Genomic DNA, 12,383 nt, shown 5'->3' with positions numbered 1-12,383 from the left:
GAACCACAGATCTCAGCCTCCTGAGTAGCTAGGATTACAGGTGTGAGCCACTGGCGCCCAGCTCTTTTTCCTTCCTCCCTCCATCCCCTCCCTCCTTCTTTCCTCCCTTCCTCCCTCTCTTTTCTTCCTTCCTTCCTTCCTTCCTTCCTTCTTTTTTCTTTCTTTCTTTCTTTTTTTTTTTTTTTTTGCCAGTCCTGGGGCTTGAACTCAGGGCCTGAGCACTGTCCCTGGGCTTTCTTAAGGCTAGCGCTCTATCACTTGAGCCACAGCACCACTTCTGGCTTTTTCTATGTATGTGGCACCGAGGAATTGAACCCAGGTCTTGTACATGCTACGCAAGTACTCTATCATTAGGTCAAACTCTCGGCCCCAGAATATCATTCTGAAAGGTTTTTTCCTGACAGGTAGTCAGTCATATGCATGCTATTTCAATTAATATTTATGGCATTTCTGAAATGTAAAAGTATTGTGGGGAAAATTATTCTTAAAAGTGTTGGAAAAATACATTGTGAAAGATGAAGCATCACCACTAGCAATTTAAAGTTGAGGATCCCTGACTTTTGAGACAGTTCGGTTTTGCCTTCTTCTTCCCCTCCCCACAGTCCGTCCAAAGCAGAGAGATAATATGAGTTACTTTAATTCCCTTCTCCATTGTAGTTTTTGTTCAAGGAGTGGCAAAAGTATCATTTGAACCAGTTACCACTGGCTCATGCCTGCAATCCTAGCTACTCAGGAAGCTGAATTCTGAGGATACTTGTTGGAAGACAGTCCAAGCAGGAAACTCCATGAGACTCTTATCTCCAATGAAGCAGCAAAAAGCCGAAGTGGAGCTGTGGCTCAAGTAGTAAAGCAGTAGCTTTGAGAGGAAAAACCGGTGAGAGAGCCTGAGGACTTAGTGCTAGCATACTCACATACGCATGTATTTGTCAAATAATTTTCATTTAGAAAGAGATTATACAGTCTGCTTAAGGATGTGAACACATGTGAGAATTATACCATTCAACTCTGCTAACAAAACCAGGGGTTTCAATGCTTGAAGATAGTATGTGCAATCTACCACAAGCAAGACATGCCCTTTGAAGCTACATCTAGGTACAGAATTTGATAAAGGACCCCAAACCCATGCACAAATAGCTAGAGCTGTAAGCACATCAGGACAGAGCTCAGTGTATCATTTTAAAGTAATGTACAGGAAAACATGAGAAAGGTCAGATTTTAAGATATGGTCCAAGATCATGAACAACCAAGAACATATTTTATTCAAGATTGCTGCACTTTGGTCTACTATTCCTAAGAAATGAATAAATGAAGTGCAAAGATTGTAAATAACTTCAGGATATAGATATTGAGAGATGAAAGGAGTGGGGAGTGGAGCCTCTGGTCACTTTATTTCCCTAGGACAAAGGCTGGGACAAGGAACTAGATAGAAGCTGAGTGTACAAATCACCTTTTGTCCCAGCATTCCAGTTCAGCTTAAATCCAGATCTTTGGGCAAAGCCTGAATAACTTAATAATAAACATTTCAATCCAGACTGAGCTTCTACCTGCATTTGCTCCAGCCTAGCTCCAGCCTAGCTCCAGCCTAGCTCCAGCATGGCTCCTGAGTTTTTGTGGACTCTGCTCCAGAATGGGCATCTGACTCTTAACATCATACTGGAATCATCTCCTGGAATAGCTCTCCTGTTCTTCACTGCAAGTTGAAAAGAGAATGTTGCTTTATAGACAACCTGGAAGAAAGAAGGCTCAAGTAGAGTGTAAGAGTGCAGGGTAGCCAAACCTCCTAGTTTGTCATGGAAGTATAAGGGTAGAAGAATGAGGTATGAGTTGGTAATTGGTAGAATTCCAGCCAGGCAGTAATTGGCAATAAGAGAGCTAGTAATAAGCAGAGAACCAGCTTCAAGACTGAAGACAGAGACAAGATTTAGAAAGACTTTAGAGTTGTAGGTAAGCTAGTTATGCAGTCCTTCATGTGCCATCTGATTGTTCTACTAGATTATTCTATAAGCAGTGACCCATTCCATTCAATTCTCTGCATGGATGGAATTAGCACACTTTGAGGAGAGTCAGATAAGTATGTAAGTAAATACCAACCACAGATAGTGTAAATGCTATCAAGCAATTATACCAGAGTAATGAGATCATATAAGGCAACTTGGAGTTGAGAGAAAGCGTCTCGATACAGACCTGTTGGTATATCTCTCTGAGGAGTGATGTGGGAGGCCTGAAAGATGAATCAAGCGTGGAGCTCCAGAAAGAAAAGCTGCGTAAGTCTTGAGGTAGAAACAAACTGGAAAGAAATTGATTCTTGGGGAAGCAAGTCCTTGCGACGTGCATAGTGAGTGAGTGAGTGAGTGATGGAATGCTGGGAAGGAGTTAAGGTTAAATAAGCAGCAAGTGTTGAGTCCTGATCACACATAACTTTTGGAAGCCATGATAAAGATTCTAATTTATATCTAAGTAAAATGAAGCCTAAGGGTGGTTTGAAGAAGTGCCATGATCTGGTTTACATGGAAAAACAGCATTTGGATGCTTAAGAAAGAAGGTACTTGGACACTCCAGGAGAAATGGGAGATTAAGTGAAAGGAACTCTAAACAGGAACAAGTGAGGCACATTACAGTATGGATGTTCCTTGAGAGTACAAGCATGAGTAAAAGGAGCAGAACCCAAAGGCCAACTATTGTATAATGCTACTTCAGGGTCCAGAATAAGAGGCAGAGCAGAAGACAGACAAGTTGGTTGCTCGAAGATGGAGAGAATGGCAGCAAATGAGGATAAAGGTTTTAGGGGGTAGAAGGTTTTGGAATTAGGCAGAAATGGTGGCTGCCTGTCTTGTGAGTAGCGGAATCACCACTGAACTTCTTGGAAGAAAGAATGCTATGAATTATAGCTCAAGTGTAATTTACAGAAGTCCAAGTCACAGATGATAATGACGGGTGGATTGAATGCTGTAATCTTTGTTAAAAATTTAGCACAGGCAAAACGTGTCTATTTTTTTTTGGCATGAGAAATGCATTTTTCCCTATATTATGTTCTTTTTTCCCATTAGTCTAAAAAATCCAACTAAGATGTTATCAAACTCCCTGTTTACAAAAGTCAAATTTTTGGCTTAGAAGAACTTTTAGATGAAATATACCATACCAGAAATCACCCTGGCAGAAATATTTGTCAAACGACAATGAAAGAACTATATATAACCCTAGAATTTGAGAGGCGGAGGCAGGAGGATCATGAGTTTAAAGCCATGGACTATACAATGAGAACATATCTCCTCAAATTAATTAAATATAAGCTTAAATTAATTAAATATAAGGGCAGTAAATTTAAAAATAAACAAGCTTTAGACTATGAAGCAACACCAATGTTGCTTCATAGATTGATGGCAAGTGTAAGAAAGTGTAAGAGTTGAGCTGGGTGGCAGTGTCTCATGCCTTTGATCCTAGCTATTGAGGTTCAAAGCTAGCTTAGGAAGAAAAGGTAATTTTGAATTAGCCAGCAAACTGCCAGAAGTGGAGGCTGGTTTAAGTTATAGAGCATCAACCCTGAGGGAAAAAAAGCTAGGCAAGAGGATAAGTTCCTGAGTTCAAGACTCAGTACGAGAACACAAAAGGAAGAAAGGAAGGGAGGGAGGGAGGAAAGAAGGGAGGAAGGAGGGAGAGAAGGGAGAGGGAGGAGAAGAAGGAGGGGGGAGAGAGAAGGAGGAGGGAAGGAGAAAGGAAAGGAGGGAGGAGAAAGTGAAGCAGAGTGAACAAGAGAGCCCATTCTAGCTATTGTGTTTTGAGAACTTGCTGGTTTCATGTCTTCCATGTCTTGAGGTCAGGTGGTATTATTCAGGGATCTTACTGCTGGATCCTCCTGACACAGGCCAGGGAAAGTCAAGATGCAATTTCAAAGCAGCCTGTGTTTGCCTCAGAGACAAGCCCTGGAAATGCAATAAGAGACCTTAAGAAAAAAAGACAACCGATACGAAGTCAGTAGCTTTCTCCATTTACAATGATGCCCACAAGGCCAGATGCGCGCATGATAGATGATAGAGCCAGTACAAAGAGCAGCAGTGTTATTGCTAATTTGAAGGATGACATTAAAAAAATCCCAATCTGTTCAAAGCAGGATCTTGTCTTTGTCCCCTAAGTTACAATTAAAATATTAATTCATATCTAATAAAAGATTTATTAGATTTTTCTTGACAGAGTTGTGAATCACATCCGGAAAAGCTGGTAGCAAAACAGAGACTTTTACATTTATGAGGTTCTTAGAAATGGAACACAGAATTAAATGAAAGCTATAAAAATACATGAACAGATAAGAGTCATTTTTGTTCTTTCTTGTACAGTAACTGGTACCACCAGTTTATATTGTTAAGACTGTTTTCTAAGCTGGGTGTTGGTGGCTCACACCTGCAATCCTAACTACTTAGGAGGCTAAGACCTAAGGAAGCCATCCCAGGCAGGAAAGTCTATGAGACTTTTATCTTCAATAGAAAACAAACCGGAAGTGGTGCTGTGACTCAAGAGGTAGAGCATTAGCCTTGAGCAAAAGCAGCTCAGAGGTAGAGCTCAGGCCCTGAGGTTAAGCCCTAGGATCAGTAAAAAAGAGTTTTGTTGTTGTTGCTAATCTATTTATAATGAACTAGAATAGTATTCTACTTTCTAAGAGCATTTGTTACTTAGAAAAATTCCTTTTAGAGACACATTGAGATCAAAATTTTGTTGTGTTTGGTCAAAGATAATTGGAGAGAGAGAAAAGAAATGGGTTTAATTTGATAGTTAAAAAAAAAAGATAAAATAGAATTGAGAGCATGACCTAGCGGTAGAGTGTTTCGCTTGCATGAAGCCCTGGGTTCGATTTCTTAGTACCATATATACAGAAAAAGCTGGAAGTGGTGCTGTGTCACAAGTGGTACAGGGCTAGCCTTGAGGAAAGCTCAAGGACAATGCCTGGCTTCTGAACTCAAGCCCCAGGATTGGCAAAAATGAAAATAAAAGGTAGACAGATGTATGGAGAGAGGAAGAGTGGGTGAACACGAGTGAAAATGGAGCTGGGTAGCTTAACGGGATCTGTGGGGACGGAAGAGATGGGAGAAGTGATGGAAGGGGTGGTAGTGACCGAGGTGTACTCTACTCAGAGATTGACACGTGAATTGAAATCCCATAGCACAAACAGAGATAATGAAATCAAATACGAAAATAGCTAGTAGGCATTTTGCTCCTAAGTGACTTAATTTTATTTTTGTATGTTTAAGTAAACACACAGAGATGAGATGCTAAGAGTTGTGCATGTGTGTGTGCCAGGTTATTCTAAGTTAAACATTTGTAGATAATACTTTAAGATACTCATATTCCAAGAAGAATAAAATCAGCTACATTCAGTCCTACTGAATCTCAACTCTTAATTTAAAAATGTATACACAGCTTCAAAGGAACAGACAAGAATATACTTACTCCTAATAGGAAAGTGAAAAGTCAAGATAAGGCATTTGCTCCCTTCGCTGAGCAGGCTTCCACGCAGATCATCCTGCCAATATTAGGTCTATTGACTCAGTGGTTGGCAGTTGATTTGCAGACATTCCTGACCAGTTAACTTCCTAGTTCTCACCCTTCGTTCCGTGTATCCTTGACTTCCTTTCTAAAAAGAAAAGTGAAGACTTTGTCTATACCTCTTAAGCCATTGGACCATATCAATCATTATTGTTCTACCTCACAGAGCCACTCAGATAAAATGAGTCAATTCTGTTTTGGGAAAAGCATTCAAGGGAACAAACTTTTGTTCAGAATCTTCATGGGTTCTATATCCTATTGTGTTTTACTCGTCAGGGAGGCAGGAGAACCAATAATTGATAAAGAGTCCATGGGTGCATGACTGAAAGAAAAAACACACATGTACAAGTATTGTTGAGAATGATCTGAGAGAGTGGAAATTCTTGGAGGTACAGCAATCTCCTGGTCACTTCACAGGCTTCAACAGGACAGCCTAACTTTACTAGAAGACCTTGGGATATTTATTGACCTCTGAAAACTATAGCTTTTGTTACTTATAAGTGTGGGTGCATAATTTACCTTGCTTGAACAATGTTTTTTCTTCTGGAAATCCAGATTTCCCCCTTTCTGCAATAGGGTTATACAATTCAGGAATCAAAGGCAGCCTGGACAGGAAGGTCTATGAGCCTCTTCTTTCCCATTAACTACCAAAAAGCCAGGAGTGGAACTGTGGCTCGAGTAGCAGGGCATCATCCTTGTGAGAAAAAGCTATGGGATGGTATCCAGGCCTTGAGTTCAAGCCTTAGCCTCAGCACAATTTAAAAAAATTTATAAGGTCTTGTCAAGTTTTTTTCTTTTATGGATCACACTTTTGGTATATAATCCAAAAGCTTTTTACTTAGACTTAACTTACAAAGATGTTCCCTCCTCTAATTTTCCTAAAAATTATAGTTTATAGTTAAGTCTAGGATTAACTTTTAAGTGAACTTTCACGTGAAATATAAGATATAGATAGAAGTCAACCTATTTTGGTCTATGGATGTTCACTTGCTCCAGTATCATTTTATTTTAAAGACAAACGTTTAAAAACATTGTCTTGGATTGTATGTTCATTCTTTTGCATTATGTTCAAGTTTTTAAGAAAGTGCATAACTACTTTTTATCCACAAGTCATTTAGAAAAGTGTTTGGGGTTAGTCACTAGTTCGCTTTGCTTTGATGTAACCGTATGTGCATCCTCAAAAAAAAAATCACTCTGCTGACAGATCAACTGCTTCTCATTATAGCTCAGAGACGGAAGGCCAATCCTCTGAAAGCTCACACACTTACAATGCTGTGACCTTTTGCAGAACAGGGAAAAAAAATCCCCAAACTCTCATCATTTAACATAGTTTTTTCTTCCACGACAAAAGTTGGCATTTACATGAATGTTAAAGAAGTTATAGAAAAATCATGGTCTCAGCCTGTTAGAATGGACACTGTTTTCAAGTGTATAGAGTAAGCCAGTTGGCAAGAATTGTAGATCAGAACATAATTTCATCATGAAGGAACAAATGAGAATTTGAAAATGCCAAAGGAAAAAAAATGGGACCAATCCTTCCAACCATGAAAAAACTATACCAGAGTATGAACTTGGGTCTGTACAGAAATCCAACACAAACACCTCTATAATAGCAAGAAAACCTGAGCAGGCCTGTGAACTAAGTCCGTTCATCAGAAGGCAGCTGAGCAGACATAACCTGCTAAAAGGGTAGGAACTTGGCTGCTGCTCATTGGTTGGATGTCACTTTCTGTCTTCTCCATATCTCAGGCAGAAGTGCCAGGAGTTCCAGTTTCTCTGATCATAAAAATATTTCTTAAAGTCGGGTGGGATGGCTCACGCCTGTAATCCTAGCTACTCAGGAGGCTGAGAATCGTGGTTCAAAGCCAGCCGTCGCACTAAAAAGTCCTGGAGACTCTTACCTCCAAGTCCTGGAGACTCTTTATCTCCAATGAACCAGTAGAAAAGCGGAAGTGGCGCTGTGGCTCCAGGTAGGGCGGTAGCCTTGAGCTGAAGAGCCCAGGGACAATGCCCAGGCCCACAGTTCAAGTCCCATGACTGACCAAAAAAAAATGTTAAAAAGTTTATTATTCTGGGAATAGAATTGAAGACCCAGACATGATCCCACTGACAGAGCCCACACTGAGTTTAAGCCCCATGATCCCCCTCCCCTACCACACACAAAAAGGCTAAATATAGTACTTCTCCTTCATGATCCAGCAATCTCAATCCTGGGTATTTACCAAATGATCACAAGCAAGGCTACACTAAAGCTACTAGCACTACCTGTTCACTCAAGCATATTTACCATCGCCAAGATATGGAAACAACCCCGATGCCCCTCAGTAGATGAATGGATCAAGAAAATGTAGTAAATACACACAAGAGAATTCTATGCTTCCATCAGAAAGAATGGCAATGCCCCATTTGTAAGGAAATGGAAAGATTTAGAAAAAGATTTACTATTAAGTGAAGTAAGACAGACCCAAAGAAACATAGGCTTCATGGTTTTCCTCACTTATAATCATTAGTATATGTCTAGGATAGTCATAGCAGAGGATCACAATAGCTCAATAGTTATGTACACATGACTGGATAAAATGATGCTCCAAGATATGGAAAAAAAGAGGGTTTTTTTTTGTTGTTGTCTTTGACGTATTGTATGAAGTTATTTCTTTTTCTTTCACTTTTTTTTAACCTTTGGTTTATCCCCGGTAGTCACTGTTTTTGATTCTGGTACCCTGTGTCTTATATATACATTTATCTGATTTGGGGAAGGGCAGGGAAAAACAAAATGGTGACACAAAGCACAAAGGATGAACCAATGCAGCAGTGATACTTACTAGACATTAGGTTGGAGATTAACTTTACAACTTGGGGAAAGGGGTGAGAGTTGAACATGAGAGAGTTAACAATGTTCAACAAGAAATTACTCCTTACCCTACTTATATAACCGTGACCCACTGTACATCACCTTTCCAACAAAACTAAATTAAATGAAAGTCTGTCCTTCTAAGAAACTCATGGGCAGGGAGGAAGATAAAATATGAGAGAGTGAAGGGGTGACATTGTCTAAGAAGCATTATACTTGTTACTGACTTATGGAGTCATAACCCTCTTGTACAATTCCTTAATAACAACAGTAAAACAAAACCATTGTTCATTAAAAACTGACATGTCTGTGAAGAACATATAAATATAGATGAAGCCTTAACCAAAATAACCAGCAAAATAACCACAGAGTTGTAAAAAGCCCCACTGATTGCCCCATTCATAGTATCTGACATGGTTTTAGAGAAAAACGTAAATGTCAGCATTATCTACAGCTAATAAAGTCAGTTCAAGGCTAGAAAGTAACTTAGGGATTCTCCCATTTCATTTGGCAGTCAACAAGCTACTTTTACTACACAATGAGACCAAAATTAAATTTTTTTTAATCAGTCCTGGGGCTTAAACTCAAGGCCTGAACACTGTCATTGGGCTTTCTCAAGGCTAGAGTCCTACCACCTGAGCCACAGCACCACTTCTGGCTTTTTTCTATGTATGTGGTACCGAGGAATCGAACCTGGACCTTCGCTTTAGGCAAGTACGCTACCGCTAGGCCAAACTCCCAGCCCCCACAATTAAAATTTTAAGAAAAGATTCTGCTTACATTCTGTGTCTATATTTGGCTATGCAGTTATGTTGATTTCCTATTATAATTAAACCTAATTCAAAGCATGTACAGAGCTCTATATGTAACTTTTTTCTTTCTTTCTTTCTTTCTTTTTTTTTTTTTTTTTTGCGATTTCTGGGGTTAAACTCAGGGCCTGGGCACTGTCTCTGAGCTTCTTTAGTTCAAGGCTCATGCTCTACCACTTGAGCCACAGCGCCACTCCTGGCCTTTTGTGTTTATGTAGTTCTGAGGAATCAAACCCAGGGCTTCATGCTAGGCAAGCACTCTACCACTAAGCCATACTCCCAGCCCCCCTATATGAAACTTTAAAGACTGTGCTCCTATTGAGAGAAAAAACAAACAAACAAAAAACAACCCAGCCGGGCACAGGACCAGGTGTGGGCATGAGCCTATAATCCTAGCTACCTAGGAGGTTAGGGTCTGAGGATGGCAGTTTCAAAGCCAGCCTAGGAAAGAAAGTCTGTGAAACTCGTATCTCAAATTAACCACCAGAAAACCAGAAGTGGCACTGTGGCTCAAGTGGTAGAGTGCTAGCTATGAGCTGAAGAGCTCAGGGACAATGCCCAGATCCAGAGTTCAAGCCCCACGACCAACAAAAGAACAAAACAAAACAAAAAACAGCTTTTGTTCTAGGAGATCTAAGAGCAGCATTTCACGAATTTTCCAAAAGACAGGTCATCAGAATAAGGCTTTCATGTCAGGACAATTTCAAATTTAGAATTACTGCAGCGGAATGCTAGTGTGGCTGTTTCTCTACTTGTACCAGCCAGAATGCATCAAGTATCATCATCAGGTTCCATATTTACATTCAATAGTTCCAGTTCCTCCCCTCCCCCACCCAGAACATTCACACCCCAGGACTACAGTTAATTTCTTTCTTTCTTCCTTTTTTCTTTATTAAAATTTATTTTTTTATTAAAGAATTTATTAACACTGATTTTTACATCATATTTCAAATGATGTATTTAACAAACAAGTATTCAAGAAGGGAATCTATATAATCACTGTCACTTAGATTTTAGAACATAGTTATAATTAGGCTGAGGGTTTGCATGTCATAGATACATTTTAATCTATGTAATAAAACATTATGTCTATAGAGTCATAGGTTTTATGTCTATTTAGTTGCGTTTATATTTCCAATACCATGTCCATAGCATTGGGTACCCAAATATTGAGTCCTCGCTCTTGTACTGTTTGGATCTAATAGCCACATATTAAGGATACCATGCACCTTTTGTTCCTTAGGTCTTGACTTGTTTCACTCAACATGATTCGCTCTGGATTCATCCACTTCCCTGCGAATGCCATTATTTTATCTTGTCTGTTGGCTATGTAGAATTCCATTGTGTATATATATATCACATTTTCTGTATCCATTCATCTGCAGTAGGGCATCTGCATTGTTTCCATCGCCTGGCTATTGTGAATAGTGCAGAGATGAACATAGCTGAGCATACTTTGGGTTATGGTGTTCAGGATAGATGCCCAGGAGTGGTATGGCAGGATCGTAGGGAAGTTTAGTTCTGGTTTGATTTTTCTTCCTTGGCAGTTCTTTTTGTTACTCCACTGAAGTATTTCTCCCAGAAGGAATTATGGCCTTGGTAGAGTAGAAAATGATCACTTAGCAGATGTGCATACTGGTCCTGGCTCTCAAATTTTATCACCTTCTCCATTGTGATCAAGCATCTTGATGTGTGACTGGAAAGCTTTTGCTCGCAGTTACTAATGAGTTTGTCACGGGTGGCAGGGCACCATCTCTTCAGTGTAACTGAAGTCTTCCCACTAATATAAGGGTCTCAGCAGCAAAGTTCAATAGGTCAAAAACCATATCATTCAGGTGGTAACTCAAGGAAACAGGAATGTGGCTTTCTGGACACTTTTCCATCCCCTTTGGTATCTCTTTCTGTGGTCTTGTAGATTCTTGGATAACATATGGGGCATCGGTAATAATTGCATCAAAATATGCACACTTTCTCCAGGAAGGTTTAGATGCATCTGAAACCAGGACATCAAGGTAATACTTCTCTAAACCATTCTGACAAAGGTTTGCCCTGATATTTTCATCTGGTGCTCTTCATTTCTGGTTTATCCTACTGGTTTTTCCCAAGCCAGTGTTGTAGTCTATGTCTGTGCACATAGGCACCAAAATGAGCAGAGGCTATTAAGGAAGCCAAGCCACCTGTTCCAGTAAATGGGTCAAAGACAATGTCATTTTCTTTCACTTTTCCATGGTTAGCCACAATGAATGACAAACCAGCTTGTATTTCCAATAAAATGGCTCTTTTTTTGTACAGTATTTGACTCAATCAGCTCTCTCTGTCCATCTGCAATCCATCTACCAAAATAAATATTGTGTGGATTTTCTGGTATGCAATTCAGGTCCAGACTGTAATCCTCTAAAACAGAGAAGACATGTTTCTTTAATTTTACTTTTCCTTCAAATGTCAGAAACTCAAGTGCATCCATTCTTTTGATTTTTTTCTTCTTGTGTCATTGTTTTATTGAATGTGTGAATCTTTATCTTATATGTAGAAGCATATAGCTCCTCAGAAGATTTTTCCATGACCCCATAGTTCAAAAATAGACTTGGCACACATTGTCTGTTTCATTAAGTTTCTTGCAATATCTTCAGAGGGAATGTTGAGAATCCAAAATGGAGACTTTCTGTAAGTTTCCTGAATATTGGTGAACTGACCCCAAAAAAGTAAAAGCAAAGACTTTATTTCCTCAGCTACTCAGGAGGTTGAGATCCAGAGGATCGTAGTTGTAGGGGCACCCTGGGCAGAAAAGTCTCTGAGGTTCTATCTCCAAAATAACCAGTGAAAAAATAGGGCCAGACAGGCATACCTCATGTGGTACAACACCAGCAGAAACTCCAGGTACTCCCGTGCACCTGTTCAGGTTGCAGGATAATGTACGCCTACAGCTAATTTCTTAAATCCATTGTAATCACACCTTATTAGCTCATTAGTATTATTTTCAATATCTTTCGGGAATGCATACCTGTAATTTCTGTAAAGCATCATCTTGGGAAATAAACTTCTCATATATTGGCTTTTCTTCTCTTGGAAACTACTTTTATATTAAGATTAGAACTAGCCTATCTGTTAAATATTATCATCCTCATGGGGTAGTCATTATCAATGTGGCAAAGACACAATGAGGACATTATTCAGGGCCGGTCAACCCA

General features: G+C 39.6%; 1 pseudogene; it reads right to left on the bottom strand.

The window, feature by feature from the left end:
• Positions 1–10,710: 10,710 nt before the first annotated feature.
• LOC150055745 (tRNA (guanine(10)-N(2))-methyltransferase TRMT11 pseudogene) lies at positions 10,711–11,817 on the bottom strand (annotated as a pseudogene).
• Positions 11,818–12,383: the final 566 nt, after the last annotated feature.

Source organism: Megascapheus bottae, chromosome 13, assembly GCF_031878675.1.
Source record: "Megascapheus bottae isolate mThoBot1 chromosome 13, mThoBot2.hap1, whole genome shotgun sequence".
Classification (NCBI taxonomy): Eukaryota; Metazoa; Chordata; class Mammalia; order Rodentia; family Geomyidae; genus Megascapheus; species Megascapheus bottae.
Note: the sequence above shows the minus strand (reverse complement) of the source record. Positions and strands in the feature narration are given on the sequence as shown.